General features: G+C 46.9%; 1 protein-coding gene across 1 annotated transcript in view; it reads left to right on the top strand.

The window, feature by feature from the left end:
* The window catches only part of LOC141048801 (beta-1,4-galactosyltransferase 1-like), a 321075-nt gene that overhangs the window by 180352 nt on the left and 117448 nt on the right, over window positions 1-23275 (top strand). The window lies entirely within an intron of this gene.

Here is a 23275-nt window from a genome sequence, read left to right as displayed (position 1 = left end):
ACCGGCATAGGACCATTGATCCCCGGTTTAAAGTGGGTGATATGGTTTGGTTGTCCTCAAAAAATATTCCCATGAAGGTTGCATCTCCAAAATTCAAGCCAAGTTTTATTGGACCTTATAAGATTTTGGAAATCCTTAACCCCGTTTCTTTCCGTTTGGCTCTTCCAGTTATGCTTAAGATTCATAACGTCTTTCATAAATCTTTGTTGAAAAGGTTTGTGGAGCCAGTCATTCACATGGCAGCGCCCCCTGACCCTGTACTGGCTAAGGGTAATTTGGAGTATGAGGTAGGGAAGATATTGGATTCTCGTCTGGATAGACGGAGACTTCAGCACTTGATCAAGTGGAAGGGCTATAGCCAGGAGGATAATTCTTGGGTCTCTGCTTCTGACCTCCATGCCAAGACATTGATTCGTGCCTTTCACTAGGCCCATCCTGATCGGCCTGGTGGCGTGGATGCGGTTTTGGTGACCCCTCCTTAAGGGGGGTACTGTTGTGAACTCCCTTGCTCGGATTTCTGAGCCGAAGCTCCCTCTGGTGGTTACTGAGAGAAGTGGAGCTGGCGAGGTGGATGGAGGTTCTCCACCTGACGATGATAATTGGGAATTTGGGATTGCTGGCTGGGAGCATATAATGGAGCTGGCTGCTCTTGAAGGTTGCTGGTGATTTTTCCTCAGTGTGCATTTGGAGCACTTTTGTCCCCTGCCTGATCTGCATGGTTCAGCTAAGTGATTCTTTTGCTAATCCTTCGCATCTAATATGGCTGTGTCTTTTTTTTTGCTTTCCGTTTTGCTGCTAGGGTTCAGCGTGTTCCCTGCTGGGGGCAGCGCTGGGCCCTGCTTCATATTTTGCAGCTTGTTCAGTCCCCTGTTATGTTAGTATCTTTTTGCTTTGCTGCCAGTTTATACAAGAGTGCTGATCTAGTGGGGGTGAGATCGTGTGACCTCAGGTTTTTTGTATTTTGTCTCGGCCAGGCAGGATGACTGGGCAACCTTGCTGCCGTGGGCGGAGTATGCCTTGGTCAGATCCCATTCCTCCTTAACTATAGCCAGCATCCACGCGTCCTTGTGCCGATGCCCATGTCTTCCACCGACTCTAGGGTGGCAGACTGGGCGATGGAGGCACGTGATATTTGGTACCGCACCCAGGATGCCATTCGGGCCTCCAAGGAAAGAATGAGGGTCTCTGCGGATGCACACCGGCGCCCTGCTCTGATCTTCACCCCTGGCGACTTAGTGTGGCTCTCTGCCCGTAACATCAGGCTGCGGGTCGAGTCCACTAAATTCACGCCTCGCTACATAGGTCCTTTCATGGTCCTCGAACAGGTTAACCCTGTGGTCTACCGGCTGGCCCTTCCTCCACGCCTGGGTATCACTGATATCTTCCACGTATCCCTCCTTAAGCCCATCCACATGTCCTTGTTCTTCGAGTCATCTGCCAGGACATCAGGCTTGTCCTTGGACGAGTTTGAGGTTAATGCCATTGTGGGGTGCAGGGTGGTACGTGGGAAAAAGTATTATGTAGTGGACTGGAAGGGTCATGGTCCAGAGGATCGGACCTGGGAGCCTGTGGAGAACATCCGCGCTCTGCTACTCATTGCGGCCTTTAAGCGTAGGGAGGCTCAGGGAGAAGGGGCCCTAGTGGGGGTAATGTTAGGCGTTGGTTCCTGCCTCTGCACAGGAGGAAGCCTGAGCCTTGCCTTCTGAGGTCTCCCATTCAGTTCTGGCCGCAGAGGAGGCTGCTCAGCAAAGGTGTCGATCCCGGCGCCTTGCTCAAGCTAGTGCTGTCAGGTTGGTTGCTGCTGCCACCTCTGGGTCAGCTTTAGCAATCTGCACTAGCCAGCAGCGAGCAGCTCCAGAGTAAGTCCTTTTTGCAGCCTACTGAGCATTCCCGTGGGATGACCTCTCATTGGAGGTCGGAGGTCATGTGCTCTGGTCCTCAAGCAGCTCGGATTGGACCGTCAGGAAGGTCCCGGACGCTGCTATAAAAGGTTTGCATGGCTGCTCGGCCATGCGCTGGTATGGACTCTATTTGCTATTTGTGTGTGTGATAAAGGATGCTTGAGACTGGTGACTGACTCATTATGACTCTCTCCCTCTGGTTGTGCTTGTTCATAGCATTTAGAGTTTAGAATCCGCGCTCACTAGTGGCATGGTCTTGCACCACTGAAGCTACCTAGTCACAGCACCTCACGTAGCGCCATACAGTGCCATTCTGTTCAAGGCCCCTTTGCACCGAGTTAAGCAACTGCATCCACCAGTGAGGCGCCATGCGCAAGTCTAGTGCTTTCCTCCCTAGTCCAGGTGGTTAGTGGCGTCCGTCAGTGCGGTGTAGGGCGCACTCTGTGCACTATATTTCAGCTAACCTCTAGTTGCCTCCGAAGTTGTGGCATCAAGCACTAGGGGTCTAGAGGGACTCTAGCTCTGTGTCCTTGGGGAAGAGTCCTGTGACCATACACTAGCGCTCACCTTGCTGAGCTCTGTGAATGTTAACAAGGGCCAGGCGTTTATTTTCCGCAGCTCTGTGCAGTAACAGAGTCCGCCTCTGTACACATTGGGTGAAGCTAACCCGCCTGTGTTCAGTTATTTTTTTTCTATACAGCCTCCGCCATTACCGAGCAGCAGATAACATCTCTGCACGGCGGACCCCGGGCTGAGAACGCACCTTGATACCATCTCTTATTACTTCGTGCGTTCCGCTAGCTCTAACACATGATCTTTTAGTCCCCAATTTTTTATTTTCCCAAGGTTAACAGGTGAAATTGGACCCCAAAGGTTGTTGTCCAATTTGTCCTGAGTATGCTGATACCCCATATGTGGGGGTAAACCACTGTTTGGGCGCATGGCAGAGCTCGGAAGGGAAGGAGCACCATTTGACTTTTTCAATGCAGAATTGGCTGGACGCCATGTCGCGTTTGGAGAGCCCCTGATGTGTTATGATTGAGTCACCGTAGGAGGCAAAAACAGAAATGCTAGCTAAGTCCAGAAAACCAGAGCAGTTGGCAGCTATCGGATTGCAGACCCCTGATCCTATCACAACAGCTAACAGTAGCCGTGGGGGGTTCCTACGATGCCCTAGACCCCTCGATCACAGCTGGAGAATTAAATAGGCCTACAGAAAGAAAGGGGAAATCTAAACTGCCCCAGAGCAGACCCCAAAGCAATAGGCAGCCCCCAACATATAATGACGGTGAAGCAAGATGAAAACACTAACACAGACAGAAAGATAGACTGAGCAAAGACGGGGCCCAAACTACCTAGATAGGAAAGGACAGGAAGGCTGCTGTCTGCAATCCGTGAAAAACCCTATGAAAATAAGAGCCAACAGACTGACAGTGAAAAAGGCCCTGAAGACGCTAGGCTTCAAAAAGCTATGTCAGCACTCAGGAATATTCTGAAGACAGAGCAACAGGCAAAAGGAGATTCAGCTCACCCCAGCAGGGAATGGCAGAAACAAAACATAAATGCAAACAGGCAAAGCAGAAAACTTAGCTTTAGGGAAGCAGGAATCAGACTGGTGTCCTAGGAGTCCACAGAGAAATCACCCGAAGGGCAGAAGGGCGTCAGCAGCCTTATATCCAGTCAGTGACTCCACTCAGCCAGTCATCCTCATTAGTCTCAGGTGCCTGATAATCAGGCTCATTACCTTCCTTAACCAGAATAGGGAGTTCACCAGACCTCAGTGACAAAGGGGAAAATGAACTCACAACACTGATGTGCCTAAACAGTGGAAACCCCCAATTTTAACTCCAACCCTAACCATAACCCTAACCACAAACCTAACACTAACACACCCCTAACCCTAATCCTAACTTTAGCCCCAACCCTAAACCTAACTTTAGGCCCTACCCTAACCCTAGCCCCAACCCTAACCCCCAACATTAGCCCCTAACCCTAACTTTAACCCCAACCTTAACCCTAACTTTAGCCGCTACCCTAACTTTAGCCCCTACCCTAACGGGAAAATGGAAATAAATAATTTTTTAAATTTTATTATTTTTCCCTAACTAAGGAGGTGATAAAGGGGGGTTTGATTTACTATTTATAGCAGGTTTTTATGTTTGGCAGCTGTCACACGCTAAAAGACGCTTTTTATTGCAAAAATAGTTTTTGCATAATCTCATTTTGAGAGCTATAATTTTTCCATATTTTGGCTCACAGAGTCATGTGAGTTCTTATTTTTTGAGTGATGAGTTAATGTTTTTATTGGTACCATTTTAGGGCACATGACATTTTTGATTGCTTTTTATTCTGATTTTTGGGAGGCAGAATGAACAAAAACCAGCAATTCATTAATTTCTTTTGAGGGGGGGCGTTTATACCATTCCGTGTGTGATAAAATTGATAAAGCAGTTTTATTCTTCGGGTCAGTACGATGACAGCGATACCTCATTTATATCATTTTTTTATGTTTTGGCGCTTTTATACGATAAAAACAATTTTATATAAAAAATAATTATTTTTACATTGCTTTATTCTGTGAGCTTTAACTATTTTATTTTTTGCTGATGACACTGTATGGTGGCTCATTTTTTTGCGGAACAAGATGACGTTTTCAGAGGTACCATGATTATCTATATCCGTCTTTTTGATCGCATGTTATTGCACTTTTTGTTAGGCGGTATGATGATAAAGCATTGTTTTATGCCTTGTTTTAAATTTTAAGGGGTTCACTAAAGTGGTTAACTAGTGGGACAGTTTTATAGGGCAGGTAATTACGGACGTGGCGATGCTAAATATGTGTACTTTTATTGTTTTTTTTATTTACATAAAGAAAGGAATTTATTGGGGAATTTTTTTTTCTTTATTTAGGAATTTTTTTTAAATTATATTTACACATGTTAATTTTCGTTTTTTTTTTACTTTTTGACATTGTCCCAGGGTAGGTCATTACTATGCAAAGTCAGATCGCTAATCTGACACTTTGCAGAGCATTGTGTCAGATCAGCGATCTGACAGGCAGTGCTGGAGGCTTCTCAGCGCCTACTCTCAGCATTCACTGAGAAGCTACCCCCTGCAGGACCCGGAAGGACCTCGCGGCCATCTTGGATCCAGGGGCCTTCATGGAGGTGGCCCTCGGAACAATGAGATCACATCGCGTTGTTCTGGGGGGTCTCATGGAAGCACGCAGGGAGCCCACTCCCTGCACAAAGCTTCCTTATGCCACCGGAACACTATGATCATGTTTGATCGCAGTTTGCCAAAGGTTAATGTTCCGGGAGCGGTCGTGACTGCTCCTGGCACATAGTGCCGGGTGTCAGCTGTGATAATTAGCTGACACCCGGCCGCGATCAGCCACGCTCCCCCAGTGAGCGCGGCTGATCTGTATGGCGTACTATCCTGTCCTTGGGAATTAAGTCCCAGTGCACATGGACGGGATAGTATGTCATATGGCAGAAAGGAATCAGCTGTTAGGGTTGGCGGAACGCACTAAATAAAATATAATAAGGTGCATTTGCAACCCGGGGTCCACTGTGCAGTGATGGAACCTGCTGCTAAGTAATGGCGGAACAAGATGGCGGTTGAGCACCGAAAACACCCGGGTTAAATGTCACCCGGCGTGAACAGCGGCGAACTCTGTTGCTCCACTGGTGATCTAGTGTCACTGGCCGTGGATGATGAGACGTGGAAGAAGGCTGCATTAAAAAATAGGCCCAATGTAAAGGAGCGGGTCTCCTACACTTGTAATGCCCATACACTAAGTGTATGGGCTGGCAAACATTTTCCCCTGTGGGGTATTCCTCAACCTTTTCCATAAAAGTATTTTACGCCCAGCATAACCCCCCACCCTTGTTAGGAATTCGACACTGGCTGTAGCTGCACGGAACACGTTAACTCTGGTGATCTAGTGTCACTGGCCGTGGGTGATGAGACTTGGAGGAAGGCCTCATAAAAAATGTTCCCATTATAAAGGTGCAGGTCTCCTTTACATGGAATGCCCATACACAAGTGTATAGGCTGGCAAATATTTCCCCTTGGGGGGTACATATTTTTTGAAATTTGGCAACGGGCATCATAACACCCTTGCCATAAAATATAGTGGCTGGAGCATGAAGGAATACATTCACCCTGGTGATCGAGTGGTGGTGGACATGGAGGATGAGGAGAAGGAGGAGGACACCAAATAGCAAAAATCAGGAAGCGTATACCCATGTGTGGGTGTGAAGAGGTGCATGGGAATACACCTCCCAAAAAGACACTACATTGGAGGGTATGTTTCGCTGTCATCATTTGGTGGTGTCGAGAAGTCTGGCCCAATCCATTCCTTCTTCATTTTTATAAGAGTCTGTCTGTCAGCATTTTCCGTTGAAAGGCGAATGTGCTTATGTGTGATAATTCCACCAGCGGCACTAAAAACCCGCTCTGACAAAACGTTAGCAGCAGAGCAGGCCAGGACCTCCAAGGCGTCGAGAGCCAGTTCATGCCACATGTCCAGCTTGGATACCCAATAATTAAAAGGCACTGAGGAATCACGGAGGACGTTGGTACGGTCAGCAAGGTACTCCCTCAGCATCTTAGAAAACATTTCATTCCTTGTGAGATTACCCGACACCTCAGGGCCATGGGAGGGTCTGAGAAAACTGTCCCAGAACTTTGCCAGTGTTCCCCTGCCTCTGCTGGATTGGAGTTGTGTCTCTCTTGCCTGTCCTCCTTGGTTGGCCAACGAACTGTTATCTCTGCCGCCACCGTTTAGAGATGGGAATTTTTTTAATAATTCTGCAACAATGGCCCTCTGACACTGCACCTTTTTAGAACACCTGTCTGCCTCTGGAACAAAAGATTGAAAATTCTCCTTGTAGCGTGGGTCTAAAAGTCTCACTACCCAGTAATGACTGTTACACAATATTTTTACAATACGAGGGTCATGGGAAAGGCAGCGCAACATAAAGTCAGCCATGCGTGCCAGACTGGTAACAGGCAAGCCTTCCATGTCCTCACCAACAGGACAACTGAACAAGGTGTCCTTCTCCTCCTCTTCCTCCCTGTCCTCAGGCCATCCATACTGAACAGACGGGAGGGAGGAAGCACAAGGAGTTCAGTCTTTGACAGATTCAGTTTCAGATATAGTGTAGCGACGGCCTTGTTGATGCTGGTATTCAACAACTGCCTGCTTCTGCTCACAAATCCTTTCCAACATGTGCAGTGTAGAGTTCAAACACGTGGGGACATCACACAACAGTCGGTGAGCAAGAATCTGCAATTGCTGCTGAAGCATGGCAAGGGCAGCTGAAGCTGTAGCTGACTTTCTAAAATGGTCACACAAATGGTGTATTTTCACCAGCAGCTGCGGGTAGCTTTTTAGAAAACGTTGAACAATGAGGTTGACCACTTGGGCCAGGCATGGCACGGGTGTCAGTTTGCCTCGCTTCAGAGTATACAGGCTGCCTCCTAAGATAACAATGGAATCTTAGGAGGCAGCCTGTATACTCTGTAATAATGCCCAATTTGTGCTAGCAGGTCCCCTGAAGAGTCAACAAGTGCCGAAACGCGTCGGGATGCACAGGGACTTTGTAGGGCTTTGTTTATAGGGATTAGATGTGGACTGCCCTTGTTAGGGCGGGAGTCATGGGCGTTAGAATTGGTAGCTCTTTTAGGGCTTGAATAGGGTGAATCACCTTCTTCCTGACCTGACATGACTCTGATGGGACTTCTGACCCTGGACATCCTCCATCTTCATGTGGTGAGATCCTTCCTTTTCACATTATGCTGATGGATTCGTTATTCTGATGTCTTTATTATATATATGAATAGGCATATTCCTTGATAACCTGTACAGGGTAGAGGTCCTTTTTTGTTCCTCTGATAAGGAAACTGTTCATTTTTTACTTTGTCTTCTTCTGAACAATTTAAACTAAGTATTTATTGGTCCAATCTTATCAAATTTTTGGACTTGGAATAGCCACATGTATATATTGGTGGTGATCTGTTGCAGAGATTTATACAGATACCTCCATTATGGTCTGTGGTATTTGATCTAGTGTATTTTTATTTGCACTATAATCTTTGGTAGCTTTTATATTATCCATTAAAGGTTATGTTTTATGATTTTTCTTATTGCTGATTTGCTATTCTGTATCGTGAGAATTTGTGGGTAATTAATCCACTTGGTGCTGCATTTCTGGTGGTAAGGCTGGTAGTTTTTCTACCTCTGCTGATGCTGGCATGACAAGTGTTGCAAATGACCTGTTTGGGGCTATCGGCAGAGTCTTTAAAGAGTAACCAGACTCGGGATGACCTAACAGTTGGACTGGTAACTTCCGTCATGTTGGTGTTACGGGGAATGGTTGCATGCCTTCTGTCTGCAGCCACCACACTGCTTCTTCCTGACTGAAGGGGTGCTACACCTACCTCCTCCTGTGTGCTGCTGTTCTCGCTGTGCATGTCCTCCTGCAAGGTTGGGTCTGTTACGATATCATCCATCACCTCATCTTTCACTTCCAAACCCTGGGCCTCCTCCTGACTTTCCGGCAATTTTCCTTGGTGTAAAGGTCCTTTGTAATAGATGAAATTGTATCTGGAGTTTCAACGCACCCAATAGTCTGAAGGATAAGAGACTCTCTAGATGAGAGTCTGCTGTGGAAGTAGCTAATGGTGGATCCTGTATAAAAAGTTGAAGCCCTCTGCTGCTGAACGCATAACAGGAGCTGTCAATGCCGGGGGGGGGGGAAACTTTCCCAGGGAACCACCGGTGTGTAGAAGTAGAGAAGAAATCTACCACTCCAGCTCAAAGAGGCACCTAAAGCTATGTAATTGAATCATATCCTTCAGCTCTGTCTGATACCAGTACAAATGCTGACTGTTTATCTCATTCAATAAATGAATGGTAAAAGATATTTTTGTGAAATATATTTATCCCCTGTAGAGTTGAGCGATACCGTCCAATACTTCAAAATATCGGATCGGAATGGATCGGCCGATCTTTAAAAAAAGTATCGGTATCGCCGATGCCGATACCGGAAGTCCCATTCAAGTCTGAGACTTCCGGCATCGGAATTGGAAAAACCCTTTCCTGCCCTTGTACAGCCTCTCGGGGGTCTGTACGGGCCTTCCGGGGGTCTCTGCCGGCCTGCCGGGGGCTGTGCCGGCCTGCCGGTGGGCTGTGCGGACTGCCCGGGGTCTGTACCGGCCTGCTGGGGGGCTGTGCCGGCCTGCCGGTGGTCTGTGCACCCTGTGGGGGTCTGTACCGGCCTGCCGGGGGGCTGTGCCGGCCTGCCGGGGGGCTGTGCACCCTGTGGGGGTCTGTACCGGCCTGCCGGGGAGCTGTGCCGGCCTGCCGGGGGGCTGTGCTGATGTCCGGGGGTCTGTGCAGGTAGTCCCATCGGACGATGCGACTACAAGTCCCATCTGGCGATGCCTGCTACCATGACAGTGATTGACACATTAGCCAATGATGGGACAGTCCCATCATCCGGCTAATGTGTTAAATGTAAAAAAAAAAAAAAAAAATACTACATACATACTACATGCATGCTACATACATACTACATACATACTACATGCAACATACATACTACATGCTACATACATACTACATACATACCACATATATACTACATACATACTACATGCATGCTACACACATGCTACATACATACTACATATATACTACATGCATGCTACATACTACATGCTACATACATACTACATATATACTACATGCATGCTACATACTACATGCTACATACATACTACATATATACTACATGCATGCTACATACATACTACATGCTACATACATACTACATATATACTACATGCATGCTACATACATACTACATGCTACATACATACTACATGCTACATACATACTACATATATACTACATGCATGCTACATACATACTACATGCTACATACATACTACATACATACTACATACATACTACATGCTACATACATACTACATATATACTACATATATACTACATGCTACATACATACTACATACATGCTACATACACACTACATACATACTACATACAATACATACATAGACATACAGTACATATAACATAGAGTAACATACTTACCAATACTTGTCACATTGTTCCCCGAAGACATTGTCTTTTACGGAATAAATATTAACATAACAAACCACAAAAATACTCAACCATGATCCGAAGCAGTCCACGAGTGTGTCCCACGACGATCTTGGGTAGAGAACTGCAGCATCAGCTGATGCTGCCGCTCTCTACGGGCTGCAGGAATCCAATGACGGAAGGTAGGTATCCTTCCGCACTGTATTCCTCCGCCACTTGCTGTATCGGAATTCCGATACCGACATCCGATATTTTTTCAATATCGGGCATCGGAATCGGAAGTTCAAAGTTGATTGACAGCCGAAATGACGTCCTCATGATGCGCGGTGTGTGCGCATCATGATGCGCCGTCATTTCGGGCCTTCCGGGGGTCTCTACCGGCCTGTTGTGGGACACACTCGTGGACTGCTTCAGATCATGGGTGAGTATTTTTGTGGTTTGTTATGTTAATATTTATTCCGTAAAAGACAATGGCTTCGGTGAACAATGTGACAAGTATTGGTAAGTATGTTACTCTGTTATATGTACTGTATGTCTATGTATGTATTGTATGAATGTATTGTATGTAGCATGCATGTAGTATATATGTAGCATGCATGTAGTATGTATGTAGCATGTAGTATGTAGTATATATGTAGTATGTATGTAGCATGTAGTATGTATGTAGCATGCATGTAGCATGTAGTATGTATGTAGCATGCATGTAGTATATATGTAGCATGTATGTAGCATGTAGTATGTATGTAGCATGCATGTAGTATATATGTAGTATGTATGTAGCATGTAGTATGTATGTAGCATGCATGTAGTATGTATGTAGTATATATGTGGTATGTATGTAGCATGTAGTATGTATGTAGCATGCATGTAGTATATATGTAGTATGTATGTAGCATGTAGTATGTATGTAGCATGCATGTAGTATATATGTAGCATGTAATATGTATGTAGCATGCATGTAGTATATATGTAGTATGTATGTAGCATGTATGTATGTAGCATGCATGTAGTATATATGTAGCATGTAGTATGTATGTAGCATGCATGTAGTATATATGTAGTATGTATGTAGCATGCATGTAGTATGTATGTAGTATGTATGTAGCATGTATGTAGCATGCATGTAGTATATATGTAGTATGTATGTAGCATGTAGTATGTATGTGGCATGCATGTAGTATGTATGTAGTATGTATGTAGCATGTATGTAGCATGCATGTAGCATGCATGTAGCATGCATGTAGTATGTATGTAGCATGTAGTATGTATGTATGTATGTAGCATGCATGTAGTATATATGTAGTATGTATGTAGCATGTAGTATGTATGTAGCATGCATGTAGTATATATGTAGTATGTATGTAGTATGTATGTAGCATGTATGTAGCATGCATGTAGAATGTATGTAGCATGTAGTATGTATGTAGCATGCATGTAGTATATATGTGGTATGTATGTAGCATGTAGTATGTATGTAGCATGCATGTAGTATGTATGTAGTATGTATGTAGCATGTAGTATGTATGTAGCATGCATGTAGTATATATGTATGTATGTAGCATGTAGTATGTATGTAGCATGCATGTAGTATGTATGTATGTAGCATGCATGTAGTATATATGTAGTATGTATGTAGCATGTAGTATGTATGTAGCATGCATGTAGTATGTATGTAGTATGTATGTAGCATGTAGTATGTATGTAGCATGCATGTAGTATATATGTAGTATGTAGCATGTAGTATGTATGTAGCATGCATGTAGTATATATGTGGTATGTATGTAGCATGTAGTATGTATGTAGCATGCATGTAGTATGTATGTAGTTTTTTTTTTTTTTAACATTTAACACATTAGCCAGATGATGGGACTACTACTGTCCCATCATTGGCTAATGTGTCAATCACTGTCATGGTAGCAGGCATCGCCAGATGGGACTTGTAGTCCCATCGGACGATGCCTGCACAGACCCCCGGACATCAGCACAGCCCCCCGGCAGGCCGGTACAGACCCCCACAGGGTGTACAGCCCCCCGGCAGGCCGGCACAGCCCCCCGGCAGGCCGGTACAGACCCCCACAGGGAGCACAGACCACCGGCAGGCCAGCACAGCCCCCCGGCAGGCCGGTACAGACCCCGGGCAGTCCACACAGCCCCCCGGCAGGCCGGCACAGCCCCCCGGCAGGCCGGTAGAGACCCCCGGAAGGCCCGAAATGACGGCGCATCATGATGCGCACACACCGCGCATCATGAGGACGTCATTTCGGCTGTCAATCAACTTTGAACTTCCGATTCCGATGCCCGATATTGAAAAAATATCGGATGTCGGTATCGGAATTCCGATACAGCAAGTATCGGCCGATACCCGATACTTGCGGTATCGGAATGCTCAACACTAATCCCCTGGAGTCAGATGCTCCTATTTCGTTAAATAAGCACTCCCATCAAAATGTTTATCCTGTGTACTTACAATTGCTCATTTTTGCCTTTCTTTACTTGCACATCCAGTTCGGGAGGGGGGGGGAAGAGTGTGGGCGGTGCATGGATGGACACTGTGCATGTCTGTGTGTGCGGGCGGGGTCTGTACGGGCCTCTCGGGGGTCTGTGCGGGTCTCTCGGGGGGTCTGTGCGGGCCTGCCGGGGGTCTGTGGGGGCTGCCGGGGGTCTGTGCGGGCCTGCCGGGGCTCTGTGCGGGTCTGCCGGGGGTCTGTGCGGGCCTGCCGGGGGTCTGTGCGGGCCTGCCGGGGGTCTGTGCGGGCCTGCCGGGGGTCTGTGCGGGCCTGCCGGGGGTCTGTGCGGGCATTGTCCGATGGGACTGCAAGTCCCATCGGGCTATGCCTGCTGCAATGACAGTGATTGACCCATTAGCCAATGATGGGACAGTAGTAGTCCCATCATCCGGCTAATGTGTTGAATGTAAAAAAAAAACAAAACAAAACATACATACATACATACTACATACAAACTACATACATACTAAATATACAGTGCCTACAAGTAGTATTCAACCCCCTGCAGATTTAGCAGGTTTACACATTCGGAATTAACTTGGCATTGTGACATTTGGACTGTAGATCAGCCTGGAAGTGTGAAATGCACTGCAGCAAAAAAGAATGTTGTTTCTTTGTTTAATTTTTTTTTAAATTGTGAAAAGTTTATTCAGAGGGTCATTTATTATTCAACCCCTCAAACCACCAGAATTCTTTTTGGTTCCCCTAAAGTATTAAGAAGTATTTCAGGCACAAAGAACAATGAGCTTCACATGTTTGGATTAATTATCTCTTTTTCCAGCCTTTTCTGACTATTTAAGACCCTCCCCAAACTTGTGAACAGCACTCATACATGTTCAACATGGGAAAGACAAAGGATCATTCCAAGGCCATCAGAGACAAGATCGTGGAGGGTCACAAGGCTGGCAAGGGGTACAAAACCCTTTCCAAGGAGTTGGGCCTACCTGTCTCCACTGTTGGGAGCATCATCCGGAAGTGGAAGGTTTATGGAACTACTGTTAGCCTTCCACGGCCTGGACAGCCTTTGAAAGTTTCCTCCCGTGCCGAGGCCAGGCTTGTCCGAAGAGTCAAGGCTAACCCAAGGACAACAAGGAAGGAGCTCCGGGAAGATCTCATGGCAGTGGGGACATTGGTTTCAGTCAATACCATAAGTAACGTACTCCACCGCAATGGTCTCCGTTCCAGACAAGCCCGTAAGGTACCTTTACTTTCAAAGCGTCATGTCAAGGCTCATCTACAGTTTGCTCATGATCACTTGGAGGACTCAGACAGACTGGTTCAAGGTTCTCTGGTCTGATGAGACCAAGATCGAGATCTTTGGTGCCAACCACACACGTGACGTTTGGAGACTGGATGGCACTGCATACGACCCCAAGAATACCATCCCTACAGTCAAGCATGGTGGTGGCAGCATCATGCTGTGGGGCGGTTTCTCAGCCAAGGGGCCTGGCCATCTGGTCCACATCCATGGGAAGATGGATAGCACGGCCTACCTGGAGATTTTGGCCAAGAACCTCCACTCCTCCATCAAGGATCTTAAGATGGGTCGTCATTTCATCTTTCAACAAGACAACGACCCAAAGCACACAGCCAAGAAAACCAAGGCCTGGTTCAAGAGGCAAAAAATCAAGGTGTTGGAGTGGCCTAGTCAGTCTCCTGACCTTAACCCAATTGAAAACTTGTGGAAGGAGCTCAAGATTAAAGTCCACATGAGACACCCAAAGAACCTAGATAACTTGGAGAAGATCTGCATGGAGGAGTGGGCCAAGATAACTCCAGAGACCTGTGCCGGCCTAATCAGGTCTTATAAAAGACGATTATTAGCTGTAATTGCAAACAAGGGTTATTCCACAAAATATTAAACCTAGGGGTTGCATAATAATTGCCCCACACTTGTATGTTTAAAATTTATTAAAATTTAACTGAGCAACATAACTTTTTGGTTTGTAAGAGTTATGCATCTGTTAATAAATCCTGCTCTTGTGTGAAGTTTGAAGGCTCTAACTTATTTACATCTTATCAAACCTGCTAAATCTGCAGGGGGTTGAATACTACTTGTAGGCACTGTATACTACATTCATACAACATACTGTGAGGTAGCGCTGTCATGTAAGTAAGGGTTTCTCGCTTGCAGCGATCGAAAAACACATCCGGCACAGGATTTTCCAACAAATCATAGTCTATGAGGTTTATTCATCCTTCATAAACCTCCAGCAGCAATATACACAGCATTACAGGAGAGCGTCCATTATACAGGCTATTTAGCCCCAGGGTTATCTCACCCACGTCAGGGTTCCCATATGGCTGTTTCTCCAGGCCGCAGAAGTCCACTCACTCCTCAGGGACTCTCAGATACTGGCCGCCATTACACACACAGCCGCTCCACAGGCTGCTGTTAGTGAGGAGATCCTTCTCCTCACGGGACCTTCCAAAAACTGGACCAATCAGGTCCCAGCATTCACTCCATGTGACCTAACCTGGCCACATTATATGGTCCATAGCCACGCCCACCGGGTCACATGACTATGACCTCACCACAGGTCCTTCACACAGACATATATACTTTACAATAGCATTCATAAACATACATATGTCTCTATCTCAAGGTCACCCACCTTGAGATACATAATGGCTCTTCAACCACTCACACTCTTGGGACATCCACACAGCGCCCCCTCGTGGACACAGTGGTCATTACACCACATACCTCCCCCCTATGTTCAAACTTGTGGGGTTGAACACACAACATCACACCAGGGTCTCGAGACCGGGCACGTATTGCACCTTGCCCCACAGGTCGAGAGAACTGTCTCCATTTGTCATACGGCCTCATCTCTACATTAGGCCTCCCCCGCCCCCAGCGGTCATAATACCGGTCATTGTCTTTGACCCTCCAGTCACGGTCTGTCTGCATCATCAGACACTGTTTAGTCACCACACTGTTACAGTGCCCCTTGTCACCTGATCTTTCTCTCATTGACCGTCTCTCTCGGTTGGTGCGGTCATAAGTCTTAGTCGATCCTGCTGTCTGGCACGAGTCTGACTCAGTCAACGTCTCACAGGAACTACAGCCCTTCAACCTCGTACGGTCTGTCGAATTGCCACTCGCTGACATTCTTCGGCCATCTGCCATGTCACTTCTTGGCGGTACCCCTGGGGTCCTTACATCTTGGTATGAAGGCGGCCGCCACCTGGTATTCCGCACTTCTTTATTAATCCGCTGGCGGTCCAGCTTCAACTGTTCAATCTCTTGCAGTTACCCCACTCTATACTCCAAGAGCAATTGAAAGTTCCTCAGACTTTCCATGGAGCCAACCACCATCATGGGAATCCTTCCCACTTCACCAGACACCTGGTCTTCGTCATCAGGAGGGATCCTCACCCTCACCACACCGGAGACATTCACAAGGTCCTGCATCACCTTCCCGGACCTTCCAATGATTCTCCCAATCAGAGCTTTGGGTACCGGAACCACATCTTTCCTCAAACCCAACCGATCCATAGCCTCTCTTGCTATCTCTAGGCGTCGAGCAGCCTTCATATTACTCCGCCTAACCAATTGTTTGACACGTAGACACTGCAAATGCATCTCTTTCAGGACAGCTACTCGGTTTGATGTGTTTTCCCTAGCTGATACTATCACCAACTGCCGAGTCTCAGGTGCCCAGTGCACCTTACACGCTTTGACCGCCTCTTTGAAAGCCTCATGCACACCTTCCTCAGCACAGGCTTCTTGCATGTCTTCTGGTACATCAATTACAACCTTGAAGGTCGTGGACTTGCTCTCATCCTGGACAGATGGCTCTGGGTTCCCCACGGACACTTCCCTCAAGATATCTGTCATGACCGGATGACTGTCTTGTGCAGCTCTTGGCTCACCATCTTCCTGAGATTTACAGTCTTCAGGACCCTTTTCCAAGATGGGCTTTGGCAGTTCTGCCTTGCTATCAGTCGGGCAAGGCCGCTGTACGTCTTCGCCCCTCCACTTCTCCTGCAGAAGACCTTTTACTACTCCACTGAGTTCTTGCAGAACTTTATCTTTCTCCTCTGCCAGGTAGCGACGCTCATCCTCTCTCCTGAGAATCTCCTGTTGATGCTTCTCTTGGGCCTCTCTGAGCACCTCCATATCTTCCAACAGGGTCTTGTTCATGGTTTTACACGCTGACAGGTGACCTCTGAGCTCAGAGACTTCCTTCTCCAGCTCATCCACTCTGTGCTCAGCTGCTTGCCTTAGGACTCTTTCCCGTTCGACATGTTCTGTTACAGTTTCCTTTATCAGCTGTATCTCACGATCTTGTTCTCTTTTGTCCATCACGTGTCGCACCACTACCTCTTTAATTATATCGTTAAAGGGTACCACTGGGTCAGTCACCCCAGTCGAGTGAACCCTCCAGTTACCGTCCAGCACCAATGTGTCTAGTCCAGTAGTCTCATCTCCCAGCCCACCATCTGTCTTATCACGAGACGTCAGGTCCGTCAGTTGGGCACATGTACTTCTTCCTCTGGTCAGTTCTACCTCTGACCTGTCCATGTCAGGAGCCGTCACTGTCTCAGTGTCCGCTGGCCCCACAGTCGAAGCATCTCCATCATCCGACCAAATGTCATCAAACAAAAGAAAGTCCCGGCCCCTCTCCCAGGCATAGACTAAGTCCCGTGGTATCCCTCTACCTTGGCACTCACCACCTTTGGTCCCCTCAAACACTACTGTGTCTACTGCGTAGTTCACCGTGACCCCGTGTTTACAGTGAACCCTGACGTTTTTCTCGGTCAGAGAGAAAACGAGAGGAGTTCCTGTCAGAGTCACCTGACTCTCTGAGTCCAGCCGACCAAAGGCTCCTTCCCGGTGCAGCATCACTGTACACATCTGTGGCCCATCATTACTACCTGGAAAGGATATTCCACATTCTGAAAAAGACCTGCACATACACTGCGGTACTCCAGACATACCTACTGAGTCACCCAGTGCTGTCACTTCTTCACACTTGGCCCCTTTCTGGACCACCACCCCGCTTTGGGTTGCCACCCCAATTTTGGTCACCGCCCCCTTTTGGAACTCCACCCCTTTTTGGGTTACCACTCCAATTTGGGACTCCACCCCTTTTTGGGTTACCACTCCAATTTGGGTCACCGCCCCCTTTTGGGTTTCCACCCCTTTTTGGGTCACCACTCCAATTTGGGTCACCGCCCCCTTTTGGGTCACCGCCCCCTTTTGGGTCACCGCCCCCTTTTGGGATTTCCCCATGTCCGTCCTGCAGAACCTCTTAGACCACAGTTCACACAGTACAGTTTGTCTTTTAACGATACCACACAAGTCTTTGCTGGCACCACCACAGCTCCTGCTGTCACTGATCACCGGCACCTCCGGCTGCTGTTCACACACATACACAGCGGCTGGTGTCACTGCAGCTCCTGCTGCGCCATCTTCGTGGACCCGCCGATCCACCGGAAGCCGCTTGTCACCTTCGTAACCCCACCGGGTTACTGGAAGCCGCTTGTCACCCTCAAAGATAAAAAAGCCACAAAAGTGCACCCATAGGGCCTTACCAGTGCAGGTATAATGGGTTATGCAGCAATAATACAGGGTACTCACCCTTAATAGTTGTGTAAAGCCACAACTACTGTATCCGCTTAGTCATATGCAATAAAGCTGCAGCAGGATGGTGTAGACAGACAGCGTCTGCTACCAATGCTCCCAGGGCAGATCCCTTAAAGAAAACACCAGGTCCTTGTGCTGCGAGACCTTCGTGACCCCACTGAGCCACAGCAAGCACCTTCAGGTTTTGCAGAGGAAAAGAAAAAAAAAGAAAAAAAAACACATGCACAGTCTCTCACATGTCCTGTTCGTGTGCCACTCAGGACGTACCGTCTCCGCCTGAGACCGTCCACCACACAGGGCACACCGGGTGCTATTCAGGGAGCCGACCCTCCTCCCAGGGTCTCCCAACACACCGGCCTCACCAGGTCCAGGGGCTCAGCGGGTGCTATTCAGGACATCCGTCTCGGCCTGAGACTGCCCAACACTTAAGCCTCACCAGGTCCAAGGTCCTACCATGTGCTCCAGGGCTCTTCCCAACACTGACCCTCCAGGACCTTGCTCACTGAACCCTCCAGGAACACAGTCTTTACCACTGACCCAGGTCAGTAAAACACTTTTTTTTTTTTTTCCCCTTCTTTCCCGACCGGCACCTGCTGGCCGCGCAGGTTCTCGGACCTCTCTACCGCAGAGGTATCCTATAAGTCTTTGCCACTGACTCCTGTCAGCACATCACATGGCTTTAAGACCGTCAGCCCTCCTGGCTCAGCGTTGCCCCCAGCAACCGAATCTGCAGTCCTTTTTCGTTGCCCCTAGCAACAAGGCTACAATATTGCCCTTTGCTTTCTCCACCATATGTGAGGTAGCGCTGTCATGTAAGTAAGGGGTTCTCGCTTGCAGCGATCGAAAAACACATCCGGCACAGGATTTTCCAACAAATCATAGTCTATGAGGTTTATTCATCCTTCATAAACCTCCAGCAGCAATATACACAGCATTACAGGAGAGCGTCCATTATACAGGCTATTTAGCCCCAGGGCTATCTCACCCACGTCAGGGTTCCCATATGGCTGTTTCTCCAGGCCGCAGAAGTCCACTCACTCCTCAGGGACTCTCAGATACTGGCCGCCATTACACACACAGCCGCTCCACAGGCTGCTGTTAGTGAGGAGATCCTTCTCCTCACGGGACCTTCCAAAAACTGGACCAATCAGGTCCCAGCATTCACTCCATGTGACCTAACCTGGCCACATTATATGGTCCATAGCCACGCCCACCGGGTCACATGACTATGACCTCACCACAGGTCCTTCACACAGACATATATACTTTACAATAGCATTCATAAACATACATATGTCTCTATCTCAAGGTCACCCACCTTGAGATACATAATGGCTCTTCAACCACTCACACTCTTGGGACATCCACACAGCGCCCCCTCGTGGACACAGTGGTCATTACACCACAATACATACATACTACATACATACTAAATATATACTACATACATACTACATACATACTACATTCATACAACATACATACTACATATATACTACATTCATACAACATACATACATACTACATATATACTACATTCATACAACATACATACAGCATACATACTACATATATACTACATTCATAAAACATACATACATACTACATATATACTACATTCATACAACATACAGTCATATGTTAAAGTTTGGACACCCCTATTAATGTTAACCTTTTTTCTTTATAACAATTTTGGTTTTTGCAACAGCTATTTCAGTTTCATATATCTAATAATTGATGGACTCAGTTATATTTCTGGATTCAAATGAGGTTTATTGTACTAACAGAAAATGTGCAATCTGCATTAAAACAAAATTTGACCGGTGCAAAAGTATGGGCACTAGTGTTGAGCATTCCGATACTGCAAATATCGGGTATCGGCCGATATTCGCTGTATCGGAATTCCGATACCGAGTACCGATATTTTTTCAATATCGGATATCGGAATCGGAAGTTCCCATAATGCAATGAGCCAATGTTGTGGCTCTGATTGGCTGCCGAAATTAGGTCATCATGATGCGCGGTCTGTGCGCATCATGATGCACCATCAGTTCGGGCCTTCCGGGGGGTCTGTGCCGATTGCCCGGGGGTCTGTACCGGCCTGCTGGGGGTCTGTACCGGCCTGCCGGGGGGCTGTGCCGGCCTGCTGGTGGTCTGTGCCGACTGTCCGGGGGTCTGTGTGGACTGACGGGGTCTGTACCGGCCTGCCGGTGGTCTGTGCCGGCCTGCCGGTGGTCTGTGCCGACTGTCCGGGGGTCTGTGCGGACTGTCCGGGGGTCTGTGCGGACTGCCGGGGGTCTGTACCGGCCTGCCGGGGGGCTGTGCCGGCCTGCCGGTGGTCTGTGCCGACTGTCCGGGGGTCTGTGCAGGCTGCGGGGGTCTGTGCAGGCATCGTCTAATGGGACTACAAGTCCCATCAGGCGATGCCTGCTACCATGACGGTGATTGACACATTAGCCAATGATGGGACAGTAGTAGTCCCATCATCCGGCTAATTTGTTGAATGTAAAAAAAAGAAAAAAAAATACATACTACATACATACTACATGCTGCATACATACTGCATACATGCTACATACATGCAACATACATGCTACATATATACTACATACATGCTACATACATGCTACATGTATACTACATGCATGCATACTACATATATACTACATGCATGCCACATACATATATACTACACATATACTACATGCAACATGCATACTACATATATACCACATATATACTACATGCATGCAACATACATATATACTACGTGCAACATGCATACTACATATATACTACATGCATGCAACATACATACTACATATATACGACATGCATGCAACATATATACCACATATATACTACATGTATGCAACATACATATATACTACATATATACTACATGCAACATACATACATACTACATATATACCACATGCATGCAACATGCATACTACATATATACCACATATACTACATGCATGCAACATACATATATACTACATGCAACGTGCATACTACATATAATAATAATAATAATAATAATAATTTTTATTTATATAGCGCCAACATATTCCGCAGCACTTTACAATTAAGCGGGGACATGTACAGACAATAAATTCAATACAAGTTAAGACAATTCAAACAATGACATTAGGAGTGAGGTCCCTGCTCGCAAGCTTACAATCTACAAGGAAATGGGGGGACACAGTAGGTGAGAAATGCTTGTTAATTCAGGTCTGGCAATTATAATAGGGATTTTCATATAAAGCTGCATGATCCGGTCATCAGCCCGTGTGTTTAAGTGCAATAGACAAGTATCAAGTGCAGTTATCATGTGCATGAAGGGTGTGGAGACAGATGAATAGTAGGGTGCAGATTCAGAATAATATTTGGAAGGAGGGAACAGGGCAAAGTTAGCTTGCTGAGTAGTTGATGTGATAGGCTTCTTTGAAGAGATGGGTTTTCAAAGCGCGCTTGAATAGGTCAGGGCTAGGTATCAGTCTGATCGTCTGGGGAAGTGCATTCCAGAGAGCTGGAGCAGCACGAGAGAAGTCTTGGAGACGGAGGTGCGAGGTTTGGATTACGGGGGATGTTAGTCTTAGGTCATTTGTAGAACGGAGGGCACGTGTAGGGCGATAGACAGAGATGAGAGAGGAGATATAAGGCGGTGCAGAACAGTGGAGAGCTTTGTGGGTGAGAGAGATGAGTTTATACTGGACCCTGTAGCGAATAGGTAGCCAGTGTAATGACTGGCACAAGATGGAGGCATCGGTGAAGCGGCTGGACAGAAATATGACCCTGGCTGCCGCATTCAAGATGGATTGGAGAGGAGAAAGTTTGGTAAGAGGGAGACCGATCAGAAGAGAGTTGCAGTAGTCCAGACGAGAATGAATAAGAGCGACAGTAAGAGTCTTAGCAGTTTCAAAGGTGAGAAAAGGTCGGATTCTGGAGATGTTTTTAAGATGCAGGTGACAAGAGCGACTGAGTGATCGGATGTACGGAGTAAAGGAAAGTTCAGTGTCGAATATGACCCCAAGACAGCGGGCATGCTGCTTGGGAGTTATGGTTGAACCCTCCAGGGTTATTTCGATGTTAGGTAGAGTGAGGTTAGTAGAGGGGAGAAACACAAGAAGTTCAGTTTTAGAGAGATTTAGTTTCAGATAGAGGGAGGACATGATGCTAGAGACAGCAGACAGACAATCCTTGGTATTTTGAATTAGGGTAGGGGTGATGTCAGGGGAAGAAGTGTATAATTGGGTGTCATCAGCATAGAGATGATACTGGAACCCAAATCTGCTGATTGTTTGTCCAATAGGGGCAGTGTATAAAGAGAAGAGGAGGGGGCCTAGGACTGAGCCCTGCGGGACCCCGATAGTAAGGGGACGAGAAGAGGAAGAGGAGCCGGAAAAAGATACAGTGAAGGAGCGGTCAGAGAGGTAGGAGGAGAACCAGGAGAGGGCCGTGTCCTTGAGGCCTATAGAGCGGAGCATAGTGAGGAGGAGCTGGTGATCCACAGTGTCAAATGCGGCAGAGAGATCCAGGAGAATCAGCAGGGAGCAATGACCTTTCGATTTAGCTGTTATTAAATCATTAGAGACTTTAGTGAGGGCAGTTTCAGTAGAGTGTAAAGAGCGGAAACCAGATTGTAAGGGGTCGAGAAGAGAGTTATCCGAGAGATAGCGGATTAGACGGGAGTGGACCAGGCGTTCCAGGAGTTTAGAGATGAAGGGAAGGTTAGAGACAGGTCTGTAGTTAGCAGTGCAGTTCTGGTCCAGGGATGGCTTTTTAAGTAAAGGGGTTATGATGGCATGTTTAAATGAGGAGGGAAATATACCTGAAGAAAGAGAGAGGTTAAATATTTTAGTCAGGTGAGTGGTGACCACTGGTGAGAGAGACTGCAGGAGCTGTGAAGGAATAGGGTCACTGTTGCAGGTTGTAGGCCGAGCAGAAGCGAGGAGCTTGGAAACTTCTTCTTCTGAAACAGGCTCAAAGATGTCTAGTGAGCTTGAGGTGCGTATATACTACAGGCATGCAACATACATACTACATATATACCACATGCATGCAACATGCATACTACATATATACTACATATATACTACATGCATGCAACATACATGCATACTACATA

Source organism: Dendrobates tinctorius, unplaced genomic scaffold (assembly GCF_039654945.1).
Source record: "Dendrobates tinctorius isolate UK_male_01 unplaced genomic scaffold, ASM3965494v1 ptg000011l, whole genome shotgun sequence".
In the NCBI taxonomy this organism is placed as follows: Eukaryota; Metazoa; Chordata; class Amphibia; order Anura; family Dendrobatidae; genus Dendrobates; species Dendrobates tinctorius.
Note: the sequence above shows the minus strand (reverse complement) of the source record. Positions and strands in the feature narration are given on the sequence as shown.